General features: G+C 32.6%; 1 long non-coding RNA gene across 1 annotated transcript; it reads right to left on the bottom strand.

The window, feature by feature from the left end:
* Window positions 1-19,069: 19,069 nt before the first annotated feature.
* Window positions 19,070-20,843, bottom strand: LOC114302337 (uncharacterized). Its single transcript, XR_014345902.1, has 2 exons — window positions 20,741-20,843; window positions 19,070-19,296 (listed from the first exon to the last, which is right to left on the bottom strand). It is a non-coding gene; the product is annotated as an uncharacterized LOC114302337 (long non-coding RNA).
* Window positions 20,844-21,901: the final 1,058 nt, after the last annotated feature.

Genomic DNA, 21,901 nt, shown 5'->3' with positions numbered 1-21,901 from the left:
GCGGAAGCAAATATATAAATTATACATAGTCCATTGAGTGTGAAAACATACATGGGACAGATAACCTTAAACTTTCATAAATTTACAAGTGACATCAAAAGATACAGTATTTACATATCACTTTATGTATATATAAACAGAAAAACTTGTTCGTAGAGAAAAAAAACAAAGTCTTATACATTCATAACAACACAGCCACTAGACTTGACTTAATTCGGAACCTCCTCAGAAGGCACAAAGGTTGGTTGACAAAAACTGATACATACATAATATAAATAGTGAGCGGGAGCCCAGTGAATAATAACATAGTAAAGGGTTAAATGAATGATGTCCAATAACTAATTTAGAAATCAGAGTTCATATCAAAACAAATTCACATCGAATTCTTGTTCTGAGCATATATAGAAACTAGAGTTCATGCTTAATTTTCCATGGCTTATCCGTTAGTGCTAACAGATCATTTACAAAGCATCTTAGATCATACTTGTCAGTTCCATAAAGGAACCTCCGACCGGGTACGGATAACTTGCCAGTTCCATAAAGGAACCTTCGAACTGGGAACGGATAACTTGTCAGTTCCATAAGGAACCTCCGGTCCGGGTGTGGATAACATACTTGAATCATAGTATAAATACCACAAACATTTATCAGAGTTGAACAATCATTCATAGTATAAAACATGACATTTCATAGAACAGATCTTATTTCATATACAAAAAATAATTTAACTTGAACATAGCTTTACTAAGTTATTACTCACAGATAATAGATGGCTCTAAGTAAATGGACAAAGTAGGCAAATCAAAGATTTTGTGGCGCATGACCTACACAGATACAGAACGAATACGTACTGAATTATACACCTGAAGTCATCAACTTAGTTCTTTTTTGTCTTGGTGTGTTCTACTTCTTTATCCTCATTATGGTGTCTTAAACTTGGCCTAGGTATGCCTGGGACGGAATGAGGATGCAAAAATGTACTTGAAAACACTTAATAAAAATTGCTGAAAACAAGGTCCTCGCTCGAGCGTAACTTCCTACGCTCGAGCAAACATGCAAAATGTGAGTGGTCGCTTGAGCGCAAGATCTGTCACTCGAGCGGTCTGTAAACTTTTGCAAAAGTGCTGGTTATTTGATTTTTCCACTCGATGCTCGCTCGAGCGTGAGAGACATGCCCTTGCTCAAGCGCAACTTTTGTCGCTTGAGTGGCCTACAAAATATAAGAACTTCTGGGAGCATGCATTTCACGCTCGAGCAGACTTCAGGTCGCTCGAGCGTGGATTCCTTCGCTAGAGCGTAGGAGCAAAATTCTAAAATTTTCAGATTTGCTCCCAAGCTCAAAACTTAGATTCAAAGTTGTAAAACATGGTCTCTAGGGCCAAAAACTTGAGGAAGCTATAGGAAACACTTATAAATGGTAAAACCATATCATCTCACAAAACCAAAGCTCAAAAGCTTGTTAATTATACAAAACCAAACTTGAAATGTTGAAAATATAACTTGCATGTAATGGTATGAGTTTTAACCTTCCAAAACATAATCAAATGTAGTAGAAACATGTGAAACGTGATGAACTTCCAAAATCAAGCCATGATCAATGCATGCATGTTAAGCTTCCTCAAAATCAAGCTCCAAATACAAAAGAATTTACATGTAAGTATGATTATCTTCTTAATTCTTCTTCCTAAGCTTAATTCTTGGCTTAATTAACTAATTCTCTTGAATTCATGCATTAAAGACTAAAAATATACAACTAAAGGAGTGAATTTCTACCTCAAGCCTTGAATTCTCAAGTGTAAGAGCTTAGTTTTCCAAGTTCTCTCCAAATCTTTCTCTTTTCTAGTAATTTCTTTTGATTGAGCTCAAGTCTCACAAAATTCTCAAGCTTAGAACCAAATCTTCCCACTCTCTCTCTCTCTCTCTCTCTCTCTCTCTCTCTCTCTCTCTCTCTCTCTCTCTCTCGTTTGTGTGTGTTTGTGAGCTCAAAAATGTATATAAAGTGAAGAAAAAGAATGAGTGGGGGTATAAAAGGTGCCTTATATAGGCTTAGATCAAAATTTCATTAGTTAGGCTTAATTGAGTATTAATTATTCTAATTTAATCGTTCTGAATCGAATTTCAATTAAATCTAGCATAAACTTCTAAAAATTCCAATTAACACATAAATCAAGTCGATTTCTAAATTAGATGCTGATAAGGCCTTCAATTCACAAACCGAAATAGAAACATGAATAGATCTTTCTACGTTAAACAGCTATAAACACATATAAGGCAACATATGATGCAACATTTCACTTTAATTATTTATTAGGCATAATCAAGCATGGATTAACGTTAATCATGGGTAGGGGTTGTTACATACATGGACATCCAAAATTTACTCCCATTGTGCATGTTGGGCTTTTTTTATTTATTTATTTTAAATTTTTACTATTTAAAATATATATATATATATATATATAATTCAGTTTGTGTCTACCGGATAAGAAATGTTGGTATTTGTAACATTTTCCTTTTTATTTTTTTTTTAGTGATAATTATGGCTTTTAGAATTCCTTATGCTTCCTCAAAAATAAATAAAATCACACTGTTATTTGTTACTATTATTATTATTTTCATTATTGATCAAAATAAAATGACTCTTATACACAAGTCAAATTTAAATACATTTTGAAATTGATTGAAATTTTGAAGTCTAAGGCATACTATAGTTTCTCTAATTTGCAAGGGAAGCAGTACAATTTATCCTTTTTTTAATAAGAATACTATCAACAACCAGTATTAGGCGCTCATTAAAAATCAAGTAATACAAGAAAAAAAATTCTCAATAAAAATTGCAAATATTTATGGTGCTTGTTTGGAGTTTACTCTAAAAATGAAATGATTAGGACCAAAAAAAAAAAAAAAAACTATGCTGCTCAATAAAAGTTGAAGTATTTATGGTGCTCAAAAAAAATCTCTATATTCTAGTTATCAATATCAATGAGTCAAATGAGTGTAATAGGAGTAAAGTGGAGTGAGAATAGCGACTCTCATAATTTTTTGAAAGAATATCAAAAAACTAAAAAGCAGAAAATGTATTAGGAGCAAAGTGGTGTGAGAATAGCGACTTTCATAATTTTTTGAAAGACTATCAAAAAAGTGAAGAGCAGAAAAATAATTTCAAAATAATGGAGGTACAAATGATTTATGCATTAGATTATGCAGATACTTCCATCATTGAAAATTATTTTTTAACTTTTTAATTTTTTTGAAATTCTTCCTAATTTAATGAATTTATATTCTTTAAAAATTGCTCTATTTATTTATTACTTTTATTTCCAACAATCAAGTGAAAATTATTGTAGAATGTAAAACAAAAATGGACAAGATAGAGATGGGAGGGTGCTACACGGGGCACAACAAACGAAAGATTGATGAGATCCAATAAAGCAAACGAAAGGTTGTTAGGGATAAGTTAATCTATTTTGGAGCTTATATTGTAACTATATAAAACAGAGATGGAATGGTGCTATGCTGAGGCACAACAATCACAGTTGTGCGGCCAGTGAAGCACATTTTGAGGATTGTTTTAATAATTTATATCGTTCAATTTTTAGGATATGTAGATTACAAAACACTTGCAAAAAAATAAAGTAGATCAAACATGGTTAACCGTTTGATCAAATTGCATTTGTATCTACAAAAATGAATTACAAATATGATTTGAAATATAAAACTAAATACAAATATGAGTCAATGAAATGATTCACGATATCTGCTCAACTTGATTTTTTACAAATATATTCTACTCGATGTACTCTAAAAAATGAATGGTTCAGATCATTGAAACAAATCCCGAAATTGGCTCCAATAATGACACAACAGTGAATGTTGTGCTCCTGCAAAGCAGCCACCCAAATCGGGATAAAACTCACATCTCATTATTATCCTATCTTCAAAAGATGTGTTACGTCTCTTTTTTGTTTGAGAATAGTAAATTTCGACACAATGGCCTTGTTTAGATAGTTGGCTATTTTAATGGACTATTTTAATTTTTGACTATTTTAGGTTAAAATATTTGTGTTTGAGAAGATGGTTGAATTTTTTTGTACTTGGATGTGTTGTTTCTGATATAAAAAGTGAAATACGAATAAAATTCAAAAAAATTCTATGGTTATAGCGACAGTGAAAAATTGATGGAATAGAGTCAAAATATAGTAGACAAAATGTCACAAAAGCAATGGTTGTAGCAGCAGTCAAACCGTCGTTATAGAGGTATCAAGAAATGGGTAAATTTGAAATATAGCGTCGTTTATAGCCGTCGCAAGAAAAATATTTATACAAGCAGTTGAGAAAATTCTACAACATATAAGAATTTTAGAGACCAAACGTTTTGGTGTCTAAAAGTGAAAATTTTGTTACAAAAGACATTTAGGGACCAATTTCTATCGTCATGAGGATGATCACTAAAAGGTCGTCCCAAAAAAATCAAGAATAAGGCTTTTAGTGACAAAATTTTAAAAATGTCACTAATAACTAGACTTTAAGGGATAAAATAATTTGGTCTCAAAATGATTTATTTTTTGAGACAAAAAATATTTGGTTCCAAAAGAATAATAATTCATCACTAATATTCAATTTTTGTTACTAAAAATCTAATAACGACACTTTCGCAACAAAATTATATGATCCCTAAAATATAATTTTGTCCCTAAATTTTGGTCTCAAAAACCTTAATTTTTTGTAGTAAAAGTGTCACTATAAACCTTTATCGAAGGGACTATAGTGGCAATTTGGCCGTCGCTATTCAAATTGCTGGTAAAAGTGTGCTTGTTTTTAGCGACGCTTTTTGTTATTTTTAGCGACGCTTTTGACCGCTACTATATATTTTGTATTTTGTAGTGTTTAGGCCATGTAAGTACACCTTCATTACTATTAGATGGGTACACTACCACCTTAAAATTTCTGAAAAATCATACAATTACTCGTGCAGACAAAAACAATTGATAAGAGGCAGCCATTCAAGCAATTTCAAAAAAAGAAGAATAAACTTTAAAAGGGGAAATTATTAAGCGGTGATGATATTTTTCATGCCAAAAAAAGTTTCGCCCTGCTACAAGACTACTTATGTATTTTTTTTCATTACCATAATAAGTTTGTTGATAATATTTGCAATTTTATGCCAAATTGTTTTTCCCAACAATGGTAATTTTGGCGATAGTATTTGCAATTCAGTACCCAAAAAAAGAGGGGGGGGGGGAATTAAAAAAAAAAAAGGATTCCTTTTGGCTAACAAAAGGTCAATGTAATCCGTTCGATACGGTCGGTATTAAGGTGAAATTTTATACCAAGTCGATAATATTAGTTCTATTATATTGAGAACTAATACAGATTGAATTTTTCACTAAATCGCACCAATTCAAACAATTTGGCTCGGTGTGGTTTAATATTAGTTCTATTATATTGAGAACTAATACAGACTGAATTTTTCACTAAATCGCACCAATTCAAACAATTTGGCTCGGTGTGGTTTAATCAATTTAGGGCCTTTTAAATTTGAGTTACTTCTTTAAATTTATAGTATAGTAAATAATTTATATAAAAATTTTGAAATAAAATTAGAAATAAAATATAATACGAAAATCAAAATCTTGACACCAAAACAAAACTAAAGTATAAAACTGTCATCTCAAAAGGGCAAAATCACAAATCTATCAAGTAGAGTCAAAACAAAAAAATTGAAAATGCATATACATCTACTATAACTATATAAGCATAGTACTAATAAAACTTGACTCAATCACATATGATTGGTAAACTAATAACTTATCACATTGTTAATATCTATTGTCAAACTTGGATTATTTAAGAAAAAATAAACAATTAAGTAAATTAACTGAACTTCATACTTAACCAACTTCATATATATTTAATATGTATTATGTTTAATATGGAAAATTTCGGTCGGTTTCAGTTTAATTGAATGTATGAGATGCCTAAACTGGTACTGGATCTAAAAAAAAAATAATTTTAAAAATCACACAAATCATAATTCGATTTGATTCAATCGATTTCATCGATTTATTTTATTTTATTTTTCTTGCATCCCTGAGATCAAGCGATCCTAATTGCTAAACTACTCAACCCAAAGAATAAAAAAATTATTTATTGCAATAGCCATCGATCACACACAAAGAACAAAAAATTATTTATTGCAATAGCCATCCATCACACCAACGTACAATCTCTTCTGAAACACAATGGCCCTGTTTGGTGCATCTTAAAAGTTGCTTATTTCAGCTTTCAGTTTAATTTAAACTATTTTGATGTGTTTAGTTTAGCTTATAGCTTATAACTTTTTGGAAGTCAGAAATCAGCTTATTCTTTGAATAGGGCAGGAGATGCTTAATTTATAAGTCAGAAATCAGCTTATGTTCATAGTTATAAGCTATAAGTTGTTTAAGCATAAGCTATAAGCACTTTCCCACAGCTCTACCAAACAGGGCCAATATTGATGTGGGTCATGGACTTATGAAAAAAAAAAAAAAAAAAGGTAAATTATACACAGCTTTTAAAGTTTGGTCTGATTATATTTTTTTCTTTGACATTCTAAAAATTATATTTTCACTTCTATGATTAATAGTTTCATTTTATAAACTTCCTATATATATAAAAGACAACAATTTTTGTAAATCAAAACACAAAACATACAGAGGAAAAATATTTAGATCATACCTTTAGATGATAGAACCTCGTGGGTAAATCACGTGCTTCCAGACACTGATAAACCAACCCAGCAGTGAAGTGATATCACAGATTGAATATCATCCACACAAATCACAGTACAAATGACTTGATCGTTGTTCTTTTGGGAGAGAGACAGTATATGGGTAAAAAACAGATCATACGTTGTTTCTCTCATAATCACCTATAACCCATATATCAGATATATAATATTTAATTATTATCTATCCATATTAGTTAATGGAGATAATATCTGTATCCAGAGTGGTTATCCTAAATAGGTTTGAATTCAATTTCAAAACCTATTTGGATAAGATTCAAATTTAAATTCAAATGGTCATGCCACATGGGCGCCCATTACTAACATCTCCCACTCGCACATGAGTTGGCATGACACTGCCACATCTCTATCTCAATCTCCCAAAAATAAACAATCTCATATTAGCCACTGCACCGTGCGACTGCTGAGAACACCTGCATGTGGGAGCTCTATACTAGAAACTCAAAAATGAGCCAGCATAGCGACATCAACCCAAAAAGAATAGAAATAGTGTCTCATATACCCCAGACCCATCTAATTACACCAGTCCAAAAAACATCTCTAATCCCTCAAAAGGAGCATGTTTGACCCTCTTAATTCTTGCAATATATTCACACTCAATTCGCCTCTCATACAGAGCGATGTGAGTTGCCGGCAGTGAATATACAACAGTGGTGTAATACTAGATGATCTTCCCTTTGCACTCATGCCATTTAGTTTAGGATTGACCGCTTTCCCAGTAATGTCCCTTAAGGCCGAATCATGCATGACCGCAGGCAACATACCAAAGTAGCAGAACATCAACCCCTTACCTTATGACATAGTCAAAAGTCACAAAATGGTACATAAATGAAAGTCATATCAATAATGACACGTAAGACTCACATGGTGAGGAAGCAGGGATCCATTCTCTCATCTCATTACTCGATCGCCAAGCACATATAGTATGAATACATGCTATGGTGGAGTAACTCTTCCATAAAGAGTGACGTCATACTCGATACACCGTACAGATATTAGTCTAGTCGCTTTCTAACGCCTAACCTGAATTCTCTATTTGCTCGCCTTCTAGGCGCCAAATGAGATCTCGTATCTGGCTAATCATAACAGGCACAACATGGAAAGTGGGTACTAACATCCATGTTTGGTCCTTAACACGACCTCATCTTGGTTATAACCAAGGCGACATACATAGTGGATGATTTAAGCCTCTCTTGGCTCCAAATAAAAAATAAACCACCAGTCTCATCCTTGCTCGCTCCCAAGCGCCAAGGGCGATTGCTCGTGTAAGTGAGCCAATCTTGCCTGCTGACATCATCATCTGCTAATCATTATGACACAAACCATAATAGTGTCAACATCCCATCATCTCAAAATAAGTGATCGATTTTTTAAAAAAAAAATTGACCACAGCTTGCGCAATTATAGATTCCAAACATAGGCCTTATCAGCACCTCTTGCGATAAGTATATACAACGGAATCCACCATGTGCGCCTCACATGAAATGATTTAAGATCACTACCTCTTGCGCAATAACCTCTCTAAAAATTTTTTTTTTTTTTTTTTGGTGACCAATTTGCGTTCATTCTTAATGCGCCCAACTAGCGCAGATGCGCCCAACTAGCGCATTGAATTTTACAAGGAGCAAATTAATATGCTTCTAATAAAGCATTTTATCCACAGTCTAATGAGCAAGGTCAATGTCTAAACAACTCAGTTGACCATTTACCAAAGATAACACTTATCATGCCGAATACGCCCACATAGCGTACTTTAGGCTCCCATAACAAAGAAAATCAAGGAATATAGGTCCTCCCAAAGACAATCCGAGGATTCACTCAATAGCTAAGGCTCTGGCTTTTACCGATAGGTAAGTCAATGGATTTTCAATTTTGCATCTAGAATCATTCTAGGATATTCTCTATGTAAGTCATCGAAGACAAACCGAGAATTTTCCTAAAACAATCCCTAAAGATCGTACATCCGAGCATATAAATTACATCACCCATGTCCATCATATCTAAAATAGAAGACTGCCCACCCTAGGTGGCGACAGCCTTATAAATTCCTGGCTCATAATGACTAAGTAAGGAAAAACTTCTTTTGGACCATTGATCATGCCTCAGTGGTCTTCATCGATCATCGTTGCCCTATCATGGCTTGACGAAATCTAAGAACCACTGTTGGATAACTGCTTTAGGCTGTAAAAGATTTATTGGAACTAGCAACCTTTTTGCGCTCCTAACTTTTCACCATAGAAACAGAAGGTAAATCCCTACAGATCTACTTATCCAATTCTCTAATGAGAAATCGGGTCACAATGTCCACAAATCAATGTTCCGAACTTATGTCAATCATAGCCTAAGTCAAAATAACCTCACTCCCCAGGAGGAAGTCTTCTCATGGTCTACACTTTCCTCAATGGTGCGACCTTTCGGTATCTAGCAAGCCTTATGCCTCAACAATGACTATCCAAATTACGCATAACTTTAGAACAGTTTTGCGTCATAGTGGAAAGTCAACCAAAAAATGGTTAATCCTCAAAGACTTTGTCTTAAACTGCGCAACATTGATCCACTTTCTAAAAACAGGGGACTAGAGCCTTAGGCATTATCCTAGGCTCTTTATCATCTTGAGGAGCAATCATGAATGTTTCCCTCTCAATCACCCAGTGATGACGTGGAAAATTTTCACATTCGCTACCACGCAACTAAGAATGTAGAGTATTCTTCTCTAATGGAGTAATCCATTAGTAGGCACATCGCTCCCACTGTCCCTAGGATATTGGAAATTTCTTTCCATTCTCAACTAGGCTACATAGAGCGCTATGCTTGGAATTCCCCATCTTATAGAGTTCCAAAACTCTATTCACGTCACTTTTACTAAGAAAACTTTATGTGACTTTGTTACACTACCACAAAGCTGCTTACCTATATGCACATGACCCGGAAGGTTTGCATGATCGCATACAATAATGCGCCACACGACCCTTTGTGTTTATAAGACAGCATACAATAATGCGCTATAGAACCCTAGGTTTGAACTTCGCAATCTTATGAGAAGTAAAATAAAGATAAGCTGCTTAACGGTTACAGATCGCCCATAGATGGCTCTCCGCTAACCCATTACTCAAAATGGAGTGTAAAATCTGATATGGAGGGCACTTAGTTAGGGATATAGGCAACAAACTAGTGCAATTTCCAATTGGGAAACATTTTGCGCCATTATCCACCTAACATTAACAATATTTAATTCCTCATCTCTACTACACCATTGTGTTGTTGAGTACTAGGAATAATCAATTTTCTAAGCATCCATCTCTCTTCACAGAGTTTTCTAAAAATAACTCAAATAGATACTCGCCACCTTGGTCAAAACTAAAAACATGAAAGCTGTTATCTAATTGATCTCAACCTCATATGTGCAATGTCAAAAATCATCTCAAAACTTTTGACTTATGGGAGATCAAATAGTCTTGACTCAGATGCGTATCGTAATCTATAAATGTGTCGAGATTGAGGCTTAGCTATCATACCCTTACACATATCTAGTCACAAATATCATAGTGGACTAAATGCACCAAAACAAATGACCTTCTACGGCTTTCCTACTTACTTGTGCGCACCCATTGCGAACAAAATTATACATTCACATGAGAGCAGGATGTCATAAGCGAGTGGGCCCGAGAAGGCCTACTCAAACCATCGTGTCATCATCTCATTAATGTGATTAAGTATAATAAGCCACCGGTTCATGACCAATGTCATAAACTAATTCCAATCATCTTAATGTGTGAGTTCTCGAAGATAAGTTTAAAAGGTTTAGGCCCAACTAGGTAATGACTCAGGACTAATTCATATTCACTAGATCATAAAAGGATGTCATGGAGATATCAACAACGCCTAAGTCGCAAATTTAACTAGTAAGTGCTAATCCCCTACACCTTCAAGTCAATTTATTCTCCATACACTTTAATACATCTAGTTGAAAGATGACGATACTCCTCTTGCCATATCTATTTCTCGCTTCATAGTTACTTGCAATTAATTCTACTATTCACAAGAAGGAGAGAATAAGCTATCACCTATGGCAGCTCCTGAAGTAACTTAAGCGCGAATGAGGCTAAAGAGTCTAATTTCAACACAATGCTCTCACAAGCGATGCGTCAAATTCTTAGAGTCATAACAACGTTGTCAGCCTTGACCTTTTCATTACTATGCTGCAACGTTTGCGCTTAGTGGTAAATGTTATTCAAACATTAGCCTAGTAAAGGAATCACACAAAGAAGCACCTCATCCATGTCTCACACTTAAGTGTGGAAACAAAGTGTCCAGACTTAGACAAGTTAGCAATGCCAATAGATTTTGCAGCCACTTGGCGCTAATCTTTTCACTTAGTGTTAATAGATTTTTCTGCTACTAAGCGCTAATCTTTTAATCTTCAAGTGATACTTCAACGCACACTATTATAGTGCATGAAATTTTTGCTCCATCCACTCCCAATAATTGGGCAGAGAGCAAAATGCTGCTCATACTGGCTACTCGTCTTACACTTAATGACTAATTTATTTAAGCTCGCATTTCTTGGATGACGTGACTCTTGAATGTTACTTCATCCAATGATGTAACATTATTTACAAGTCAAATTACAAAGTCAATCCGCGCAGCTCATTAGTCAAGATCATATACAGATCTATTGAGGGCTTACTAATTTCATAACTCCAAAACTCGCCAACCAAAACTATGTAGCGTGCCGCTAACTATAGCGCACACATTAGTTTTTATTGTGCCAAACAAGGCAACCAAACCACGGCGACTTTGAGTCATGTTTCCTTACTTTGGCTCAATTAAGGTTTGACCTAAAGTCTCCAAGACTTTTGCTCATCTAAAGAATGGGATTAGTTTGTTCACATTTGAACATCTCTACTAAGTCTAGGTCAACCAAATTAACTTCCATAAGCTAAATCAATTTAGAGAGAAATTCGCATTGGGATTAATTTGATTAGCATAATATAATTTTGCCGCAAAAATCTAAATTAAATAGTGACAATATTACACAAGTCGCAAGATCGAAAATCCGCTATGCTCGTAATCATCTCTTGCGCCACATGTGACAATTATCCAAAATTTAATTTAATTTATGCGCAAAATATTGGTTTTCGGGAGTTAATCTACAAAGATTTCTCTCAACCGAATAACCTCCCACTGACTATGGCATATACAAAGCATGATAAATTCCATACAATAGCATCTTAATGTAAATTTACAAATAACTCATGCTATATTCATTTAATAATGGAATTCTAATAAATAAATAAATAAATAATCGTGCTCCTCTAATTACAACATATTACAAACCCAAAAAAAAAAAATATGCTGTATTTAATATTCAAATTATGCCATGACAGAAAGTATATCATACTGAAATTTTCCGGAATTTTTCTGGTATTTTCTGGAATTTTCTGGAATTTTAAATAACTAATAAACACACATAAAATCAGAAATAAATATTCCAGAATCTGATAAAATGTTATAACTATACCAGTAAATAGTAAACTACATCAATAGTCTACAATAAAAAATTCAGCCCCATAAAATTATTTATGCAATACCAAAAGCATTTTAAAGCATAAAACATGAATTATTAACACAGAAAAAATATTTTATATTTTCCTAAAATTTTCAAAATTTTACAGAATATAAAAAAATTAATTCTGAGTCTAACAGTACCAACTATGCTTAAAACAAAGCTATAACAAATAAATTATGGCCAATTAACGCAATTCAGAATTAAAAACAAACAAACAGAGCCTTAGAGCCAAGCCAGGCGAGAAAAACGGCTCAACTTGGCTCGCCGCCGCTTAGCGCAACTCGGCGCGAGTCGGCTCAAGGAGCGGCTCGGCGCGGCTCAGCCGGCGGCTCGGTGCGCGGCTCAGCCCGCGGCTCAGACCACGCGGCGCGCGTGCGAGGCGCGAACGGCGTGCGCGTGGACAGCGCCGCTGACGCGCGCGTGATGGCGCGTGCAGGCGCGTCAGCAGGGCATCCGGTGCGTGGGAGCGCATGGCTGCGCGTGGGACGCGTGGAAAACGGCTCACGACATCAGGTGGCGCGTGGTCTGCACGCGCCGCCTTTCAGGGTGTTTTCTGGTCCGATTTTTGAACTGTCGGACTCTTTTTTCCAAAATAAAATCATTTATGGTCTTAAAAAATACTTTAATGATCATAAAAATGAAATATTTTGGATCTCTACCTCTTTTATAAATATACACATGATAAAAGAAAGCACGAAAATACCCATACATGGCTCTGATACCAATGTAAATCAAAACACAAAACATACAGCGGAAAAATATTTAGATCATACTTTTAGATGATAGAACCTCGTGGGTAAATCACGTGCTTCCAGACACTGATAAACCAACCCAGCAGTGAAATGATATCACAGATTGAATATCACCCACACAAATCACAGTACAAATGACTTGATCGTTGTTCTTTTGGGAGAGAGACAGTATATGGGTAAAAAACAGATCATACGTTGTTTCTCTCATAATCACCCATAACCCATATATCAGATATATAATATTTAATTATTATCTATCCATATTAGTTAATGGAGATAATATCTGTACCCAGAGTGGTTATCCTAAATAGGTTTGAATTCGATTTCAAAACCTATTTAGATAAGATTCAAATTTAAATTCAAATGGTCATGCCACATGGGCGCCCATTACTAACAATTTTTAATAAAAAAATAAAGGTAATTACACTGAAAAAAATAAAGCAAAGGAGAGGGAAAAAAAACAGAGGAAGTAAAGCAAAGTAAGAAAAGAGAGAGTGTATGAGTTTAACATTTTCTTTCTGTAATTACAATGACAGGGGGGTTAGTGCAATTTCTCAAACGTAAGAGATAATATGTATTAAATTCAAATCTCAGAAGGTGTAAGTATAATTTACCTAAAAAAAAAACACCACAAAGCAACCCTATTGCTGAATAATAGTCAAAACAAAATTGAAATTCCGCTTTATAAAATCATGTGCTAAGTAAATTTTCATCGCCAAAATCCAATTTACAATTGATAATGAAAATGAAACTTACCTTTCATTGACTATATTCATTGTTTAATAATAAGTCAAGTCCTTTTAAACTTAAAATTAAGGACCCGGTTTTAGATTTAATAATGTTAGAATAACTATTTTTTTATCAAAATTTTATTATTATTATTTTATAGGTCAATACTGCAAGGACATGGGAGTGTGTTCCCTCCAAGTCGCAGGTTCAACTCCCACTAGGTGTTATCAATTCTTTAGGACTATGCATGTGCATTCTACTTGAGATTTGTCCGATCCACGTAGAGTAAACGCTTTGCGTGAGTTCCAAAATTAGTATTAAATCAATCATATTCACAATCTTATTTTCACTTTAATTTTTTATTATTTTTAAAATAAAATTTAAAATGAGAATATTTTTGTAACTATTTTTATAAAGAACAATTTTCCAAAAAAAACGAAAAGGAAAAAATGAAAAAAAAAAAAAAGTTTTATTTCCATTTTCAGTCCCCTTTAATATACTAATTACATTGTCATGTAGCGTCAGTATAAGATATAAAAGTGAAAATTTTGTTATAAAAAAACTAGGAAATCAATTTATGTTGTCACTAGAGTCATTAATATAAGATCAATTCAAAAAGTAAAAAATTAAAAAAATAAAAATAAAAATAAAAATAAACTTTAGCAACAAATTTTAAAGATGTGCTAATATATACACTTTTGGAAATAAAATGATTTCACGGAAAAAAAAAATTACTTTTCTAAACAAAATTTTTAGTCTAAAAATGACAATAATTTATTACTAAAAAACGGATTCCATTCCTAAATTTCTATTTCTAATACTTTAATATGTTACAATATATCTTAAATTAAATGTGATTAATTGATATACTAACATCCGCTACTTTTGTATTGTTGTTTCAAAAAAACAATATGAAAATGGTAAACAATTATTGAATTTGGGCAATATCCCAACTACAAGTAATATGATGAAATAGGATACGTAATTCATTGATCCACTGAGATGTTGATATTGTATAAATTGTGTACTTAAATAAAATAAATAGATTCATATTGAACAATCACTTTGAATTTCAGAACTAGAACATGTTGAAATTTACAGAAATTCATAATAAAATTAAACTAGTAAAATGATGCAAATCGAAACCTGCGTAATATCACAGTGTCTTTAAAATAGATTAGCCGCCTCACCATTGGTGTTGAAGGAACGTCGACTTCTGTCTTTCAGGATACGACGGTTTAGACCGGGCTAACGCAGAAGCACCTTCTGTTAGCTTTGGCGAATTTGATAATGGTTGTACTCTCTCTAACAAGAACCAAAGAAGGAACTAGCAAAAGATAGGAAAATTTTTCTTTGGTGTTAAAAATCATTTCTAACTTCTTCTTTTTTTATCTCAAAACAATATCCTCATTTTTCATCAAAATCTCTCAAAAACTCTTCTTATAAGTTGGAGGGGAAAGACCCTTTTTATACTTGTAGGAAAGAGGTCTTAGCCATAAAGGCTATCATAAAACTTAGCATCAATGACCATCAACTCTAACCTTTAGGACTGAAGTTACAAGGGTGTAAAATTCTCATGTGCATAATGATCATCAACTCTATTATCAAAAGATGAGAGTTACAAAGGATAACTAAATAAATAAATATAATGTTCTTTAAATAATCTAGCCAGATAGTTCGCAAAATGAATACGAGTATTGGGTCATAACCCGATCCACACCCAGTCTAAAACATATGCACAAGACGAGCCTAGTCCAGCATAGCACAATCTAGCTCATGCCCAAGACTAAGTCCAACACATGTACATACACAAACCTAGGCCAGTCTAAACCAAGACAAAACCTAAGTCCAAGTCCAAGCCTAGGCCCAAGCCTAACTTCTATTGATGCCCACTTTATGAGACAATTCTCATTCACAACTCAATGGTTTCAACCCATCATTTTTATATTGTAATCTTCTCACTTGAAAGAATACCAAACCACTCAAACCCACATCAACAGACAGTTAAATCCCACTTTAATTCCGAATTATAATTGCCGAAAAACTATTATTTTCCAACAGGTGATTGGTTATACAAATTTAGAATGTGTTTGGACTTCTTGAAATGAACAGAAAACGAACAGGAAAATTCTTCAACTACGATTTTTCGAATTGAAGGTTCAATGTGAACCATTTATTTTGAAAACAAAATATCCAAAAAAAAAAATGTTTTTTTCCACGTTTATTTTGTTACGTTGTTGAAATATTCAAAAAAAAAAAAAAGAAAAAGAAAAAAGGATATAATTATTTTTTTTAACACATTCTACTTTTCGTCTTTAATTATATAAGTAAATAATGGATAATAAATATAGTCCAACGATTTTCTGATAAATCAATTAGTCCTAATAATTTTAGAAATGTAAATTTAATATATTATTTGAAAATTTAATTTACAATTATACCTTATTTTTCTTATGTTTCCTTTTCTTTTTTCTTTTGTGCTAGAAAAGTAAGGTACACAATCTATGGAAATTAAATTGGGGATTAATTTTTATATATAAATCTTTTTTATTTAGAAAACATTTCAAAATGAATATTAAAATGAATTGAAATATGAGATCTTTCAAATATTTTAAAAAGATGTGAAATTCTTCAAACATTTCAAAAAGAGTACAAAAACTCCTTAGTAAGTTTTGAGCAAATGTATAATTTTGAACTGTAACACTCAAATATAACACTCTAATGTAACGCTTCAAAAAAAATTTAGTATACTTTTCTCAAACGTAACACTCTAATATAATACTCTAAAAAAAACTCTTTAGTGTAATATTACAATGTAACACACAAAAAAACTCCTTAGTATTTCCAAACATAACATTCCAATGTAACACTCCAAAAAAAAATGATGTGAAATTTTTCAAACTATTCCAAAAATAGTACAAAAATTCGTTAGTAAATTTTGGATAAATGTATAATTTTCAAAGTATGAATATTACGTTTAGAAAAAGCACATTAAAAATTTTTTTAGTAATTTTTTGTGTGTTACATTAGAGTGTTACGTTTGGGACTACATTGATTGGAGTGTTACGTTTGAGAAAAGTACACTAAAGAGTTCTTTTAAATATTACATTAGAGTATTACGTTTGGAAAAAAATGCATTAAAGAGTTTTTTTCGAGTGTTACGTTGTTACGTTTAGAAAAAATATACTAAGGAGTTTTTAGTGCATTACATTGGAGTGTTACGTTATTAGAGTGTTACGTTTTATTCGTAATGTGAGATTTGTTCCATGAGGAGAGAAAATCCAAAACCTCTATAGTGCGAATTGTCTAAATGTGTAATTTTATATTTGAAAAAACTTACTTTTATCATTAAAAAATTAAACTCAAACATGTAAGTGACTATCCTTTTTGTGTAATTTTCACTTTAATAGAACCTTTGGAATCATGAGAAAAAGAGAAGACTAAACAATTTACAAAAAAAAAAAAAAAAAAGAAGGAAAGAAAAGAATATTTTTAAAGAAAATTTACTTCATTTCTCCTTTTCATTTAATTTTTTCTTTTGTTTTCTACAAATGCAAAATCTAAATAAAGCATTTTTTTTGTTTTTGTTTTTTTTTTTCTGTTAGCGCGGCTTTGACACAGTTGATGAGGACTAACTCGGATAACGTCTTTGCATCTCTAAGCACATTTTCAACGGTTTATTAATTTTTTTTATTAAATTTAAATAAAAATTGAGAAAATTATGTAAATAGTCCATGTAATTTATATGATGTGTCAATTTGATTCCTATAGTTTCAATTTGTTCGATTTTGTTCCTTAATTTAACGGATTGTGTCATTTTATTAGTCCAATAAATAATGTTTGTTAAATTAACGGAAAATCAAATAATGTATCAATTTGATCCCTATATTTTTCACAATGTGTCAATTTAGTCTCTGTCAAAATCGAGAAAATTGAAACTATAAGGATCAAATTGACACATCATGTAAAGTATAGGGACCAAATTGATACATTGTTTGACCTTCTGTTAAATTAACTTAACAACCGTTATTTATTACACTAAAATGACACAATTTGTTAAATTAAGGGGCAAAATTAAACAAATTAAAACTACAGGGACCAAATTGACACATCGTATAAACTACAGGGACTATTTACATAATTTATCCATAAAAATTTAAATAAAAGTTTCCTTTGATATCAAGTGCTCTAACAGAGAGTTTTGTAACTTCATCAAATCACCGGTTGATTGATCAGTAGACCAATCAGTGTAATTTTTTTACAAATTTTTGCCTTGAGGTAGTCATCTGGAGGATATCCGGTAGTAAAAATCCAATGGCAATTAACAGTGATTTGATAAAATGCACATTAGTCTTTAGTTTGATGAAAAAAAGTGAAATCCTAAATTTGATGATGAATTTGATGAACCGTTGAAAGAACAAAAAGTATCATTTTTTTATCAAATTTAAATTTAATGATAAATTTAATAAACCATTGAAGATGATCTAATAACTACAATCACAAATATAATTATTAGATGAAACTGAAGTGATCAGCCAAAGAATAACGTTCAAAACATATTTTTCTTTCATGTAATTTCCCTTTCCATAGTGTAAAGCAAGTGTAATTTATTGACATTTCTTTCTTCATGTGATTGTTTGGTAATACTTTCCCAACTTGATGAAATTTCTCTTTTATTCGTTTAAGTTGACATGTCTTTGATTTCTTTATATTGTGTTTAATTAAGACATTTGAAAAGCGATTTAGAAAGAGAAAAGAAAAAGAAAAAAGCACTGCAAAAAATATGGGATTTCACAGCATTAAATTAACGAAGTTTATATAAACACCGTTATTTCTAATATTTAACGGTGTTGTATTATTGCCTTATTTTTTAAAATTAAAACGGTACTGTTTTGCGCCTTCAAATGTCTATCCCACTCTCTCTCTCTCTCTTAACTCTCTCTAAACCCTAATTTTTGTGTCAAATAGATTAGGTGATTGCGAAGTTCAACATTTCTTCAGTTCAGTGATTCAATCTCAGATTCATTCGGTGATTTCAAAGTTCTCTCTCAATTTCAAAGCGCCACCGCCATCACCATTTGCATCGGCAAGGAAGTGAACACCATCGTCTACTAAGATGAGCACCATTGCTTCAGAAAATCTCAAGCTCTCTCTCTCTCTCTCAAGTTCTTCCTGTCACGCCCCAAAATTTGAGACCACAAGAGAAATATATAAAGTACAATTCAAACAAAAGAGATAACCACAATATTTTAATATACACGTATAAGTAGAGTTATAACATAGATAACTGATTTGAGTTCCACTAGAGGTTTACAAAACACTGTCAAACCAAAAGGTAAAAAGAGAGAGAAAACAAAAAAACAAACTACTAGTTCAAATTTTTCAAGTGAACCACGGCTCTAAAACTTCATCTTGATTGTCTTCGAAATAACCCTCCCCGTCGTAAGCTGCTTCTTCACCTGGCATAACACGCCATGAGCTTGGAATGCCCAGTAAAAACGCACACACCCCTATATCTTCTATCAATCAATCAACCATACACAAAACAAATCAGAAAACATAACTTACTTACGTTAAGGTTTTATGAATTAGTAGTTAGACTAGGCATCTAGAACCCCCCAAAGAGATCCTTCTACCCAACCACAAGATTAAACACCGGACTACTCAGAACTCCTCCTTTTGCTGCTTTGCAAACCTTACCACTCATGCCCACCTCCCAGTTATTTACCGGTCAGCGACATCGATGGACCTTAAAAGGGACGGCCAAACAAGTAGGCTCGCTTACACCCTAAATCATGCCTAGGGCTCGCTTACACCCTGCACATACCATACCAAAGGACTCGCTTACACCCTGAAACCACCGCATAGAGTCTGAATACGTCCATGTCAACCTAGGGGCTCGCTCAAAACGCTTACACAAGACTTAACTCATTTGATATTAATCCCATCATAATTCATGTCATGCATATGTATAAAATGGTTCTAAAACACTAAGATGAACGTCACCCATTGCCAGCCCCTTATTATTTCCCGTTTATTAGATCTTTTGCTAGGTAAGTTAGTCACATTCGGTAATTCGGTCATATAAAAGAGTATGAGAAAAACATACGAGAGGAAATATAGTCCATGATCATCATTTATAAGTATAGTAAGGCAAGAAAACAACATTAGAAATGCTTTGAAATACTTAGAAACAAATAACATAATAGAACACAATTTCCAGCACTGTTCGGTTTTGCAGGGCTAACAAGAACGCTTTGGGAAAAATACTTCTAGGTCAAATTAGGGGCTGAAATTGCACAGAAATAATAATTAGCTTGTCTAGTTTCAATCCCAATTCTCAGAATTTGCACAGCACCTCCAGAAATTCATCTACAAGCTATATTCAAAAACCTGTCCAAATTTGTTACCCTTTGGGAAAACTAACTTTCCTCTCAATCTACCCAATGATTTTCACCCAAATAAATTCCATTGGAAAGAGGACTCGTAATTCTAAGTTTTGACAGAAGAATCAACATGAGCTGATTTTTATGAAATTTTATAAAATTGAAAGAAGTGGACTGTTTTTCAGAGACTCAAGACCAAATTTCTAAATAAAATATCCAAGCCCTAAAAACACATAATTAGGGGCTAGTAAAATTATCACAAGCTCTAAACACACCAAATAGCCTACACTAAATTCAGATTTGAAAAATAAATAGGTTTGATATTTCTTTTAAATTAGAGAAGTTGCAGCAGTGCATAATTTGAAAAATTTGTAAGGCAAAGTCACTAAATCAAACCCACACTTTCATACACATCAAAAACCCTATATACCATTAATATGCAACACAAGAGGGTATCTAGACAATAGGTTGAGATGGGTGAAAGAATTGGAGAAGACATGGAAGGGTGTGTTCTTACCTTCAAGAATTCCTTCTTTTTCTCTTTTTTTTTTTTTTTCTTTCTTCTTCTTACTTCTCTACTTCCCTTGAGCCAACTCTCCCTCTCTCACCCTCTCCTTGGGCTGTTGAAAAACGTGGGAATGGATTTCGACAAGTTCTCAATTTATAGAGCATAAGAGTAGCTTAATGGCTAAGGGAACTAAATATCTAGATATTTGTTTTTTTTTTTTTTTTTTTTTGGTTTGTTGTTATCCAATCAACTTTTCCACCAACATATTATATATATATATATATATATATTTAAACTATGTATATATTCAAATAAACAATAGTATTCCATTCAAATAAATAATAAATGAAAGAACAATAAAAACAAAAAAAAATAGAAATAAAAATAAAATGTGTGAATTAATTTAGAAATTATGAGGTAAAATAAATAAAACCAAGTTTTAGGATAGTTCCAATCATAAAGTGGTATTCTATGATTTAATTATGGTAACACACGGAGAAATTATTCTTTACTTGGGCCCTTACGCAGACTTTCACGGATCTAGGGCTAAAATGCTATTAACCTAAGGCTCAGGGTTTGAAGTGTAATTACAAAAAAATTAGGGTCTCTACACTTCCTTCCCTTCGATTCTTCTCCTTGGGTTTTCAATCAATGTTTTAAAGAAGTTTATACTTTGTATTGATCAATCAGTGTTTTACACATCTCATTTATTTTTCCCCAGATCACCAAAATTGATTTTTCAATCAGTGTTCTCTATTTTTCACTCTGTGTTTTTTATTACCCTGTTTTAAACCCTAAATTAGCATCAACAATATTAGGCAGTGTTTGGAATGATTTCCAAACTATGATTCTACCTACACATTCTAATATGATGCTTGGATAGGTTATTCAAACTATATTTCCACAAGATTTAGAAAGCTTTGTATGAGGTGTGATTTTCAAAAAAAAAAAAATTTGAAATTTGGCCTAACCGGTTATCCCTCTGGACGTCCCACCGGTCGTCCGGCCGGTTGACCAAAACAGTACAAAAATATATATATATATATATATATATTTGGCAATTGACATATTCTAATTTTTATATATTCGAAAAAAATATTTTCTAAGTTTTTTAAAAAAAATTATGTCTTTTAATAGAATTTTCAGTTGTATATTTGGTTATGAGTTGTA

The sequence above is a fragment of the Camellia sinensis genome, chromosome 12, assembly GCF_055761805.1.
Source record: "Camellia sinensis isolate YWXY chromosome 12, ASM5576180v1, whole genome shotgun sequence".
Classification (NCBI taxonomy): Eukaryota; Viridiplantae; Streptophyta; class Magnoliopsida; order Ericales; family Theaceae; genus Camellia; species Camellia sinensis.
The sequence above is the reverse complement of the archived record's forward strand: the minus strand, read 5'-3'. Positions and strand labels throughout refer to the sequence as shown.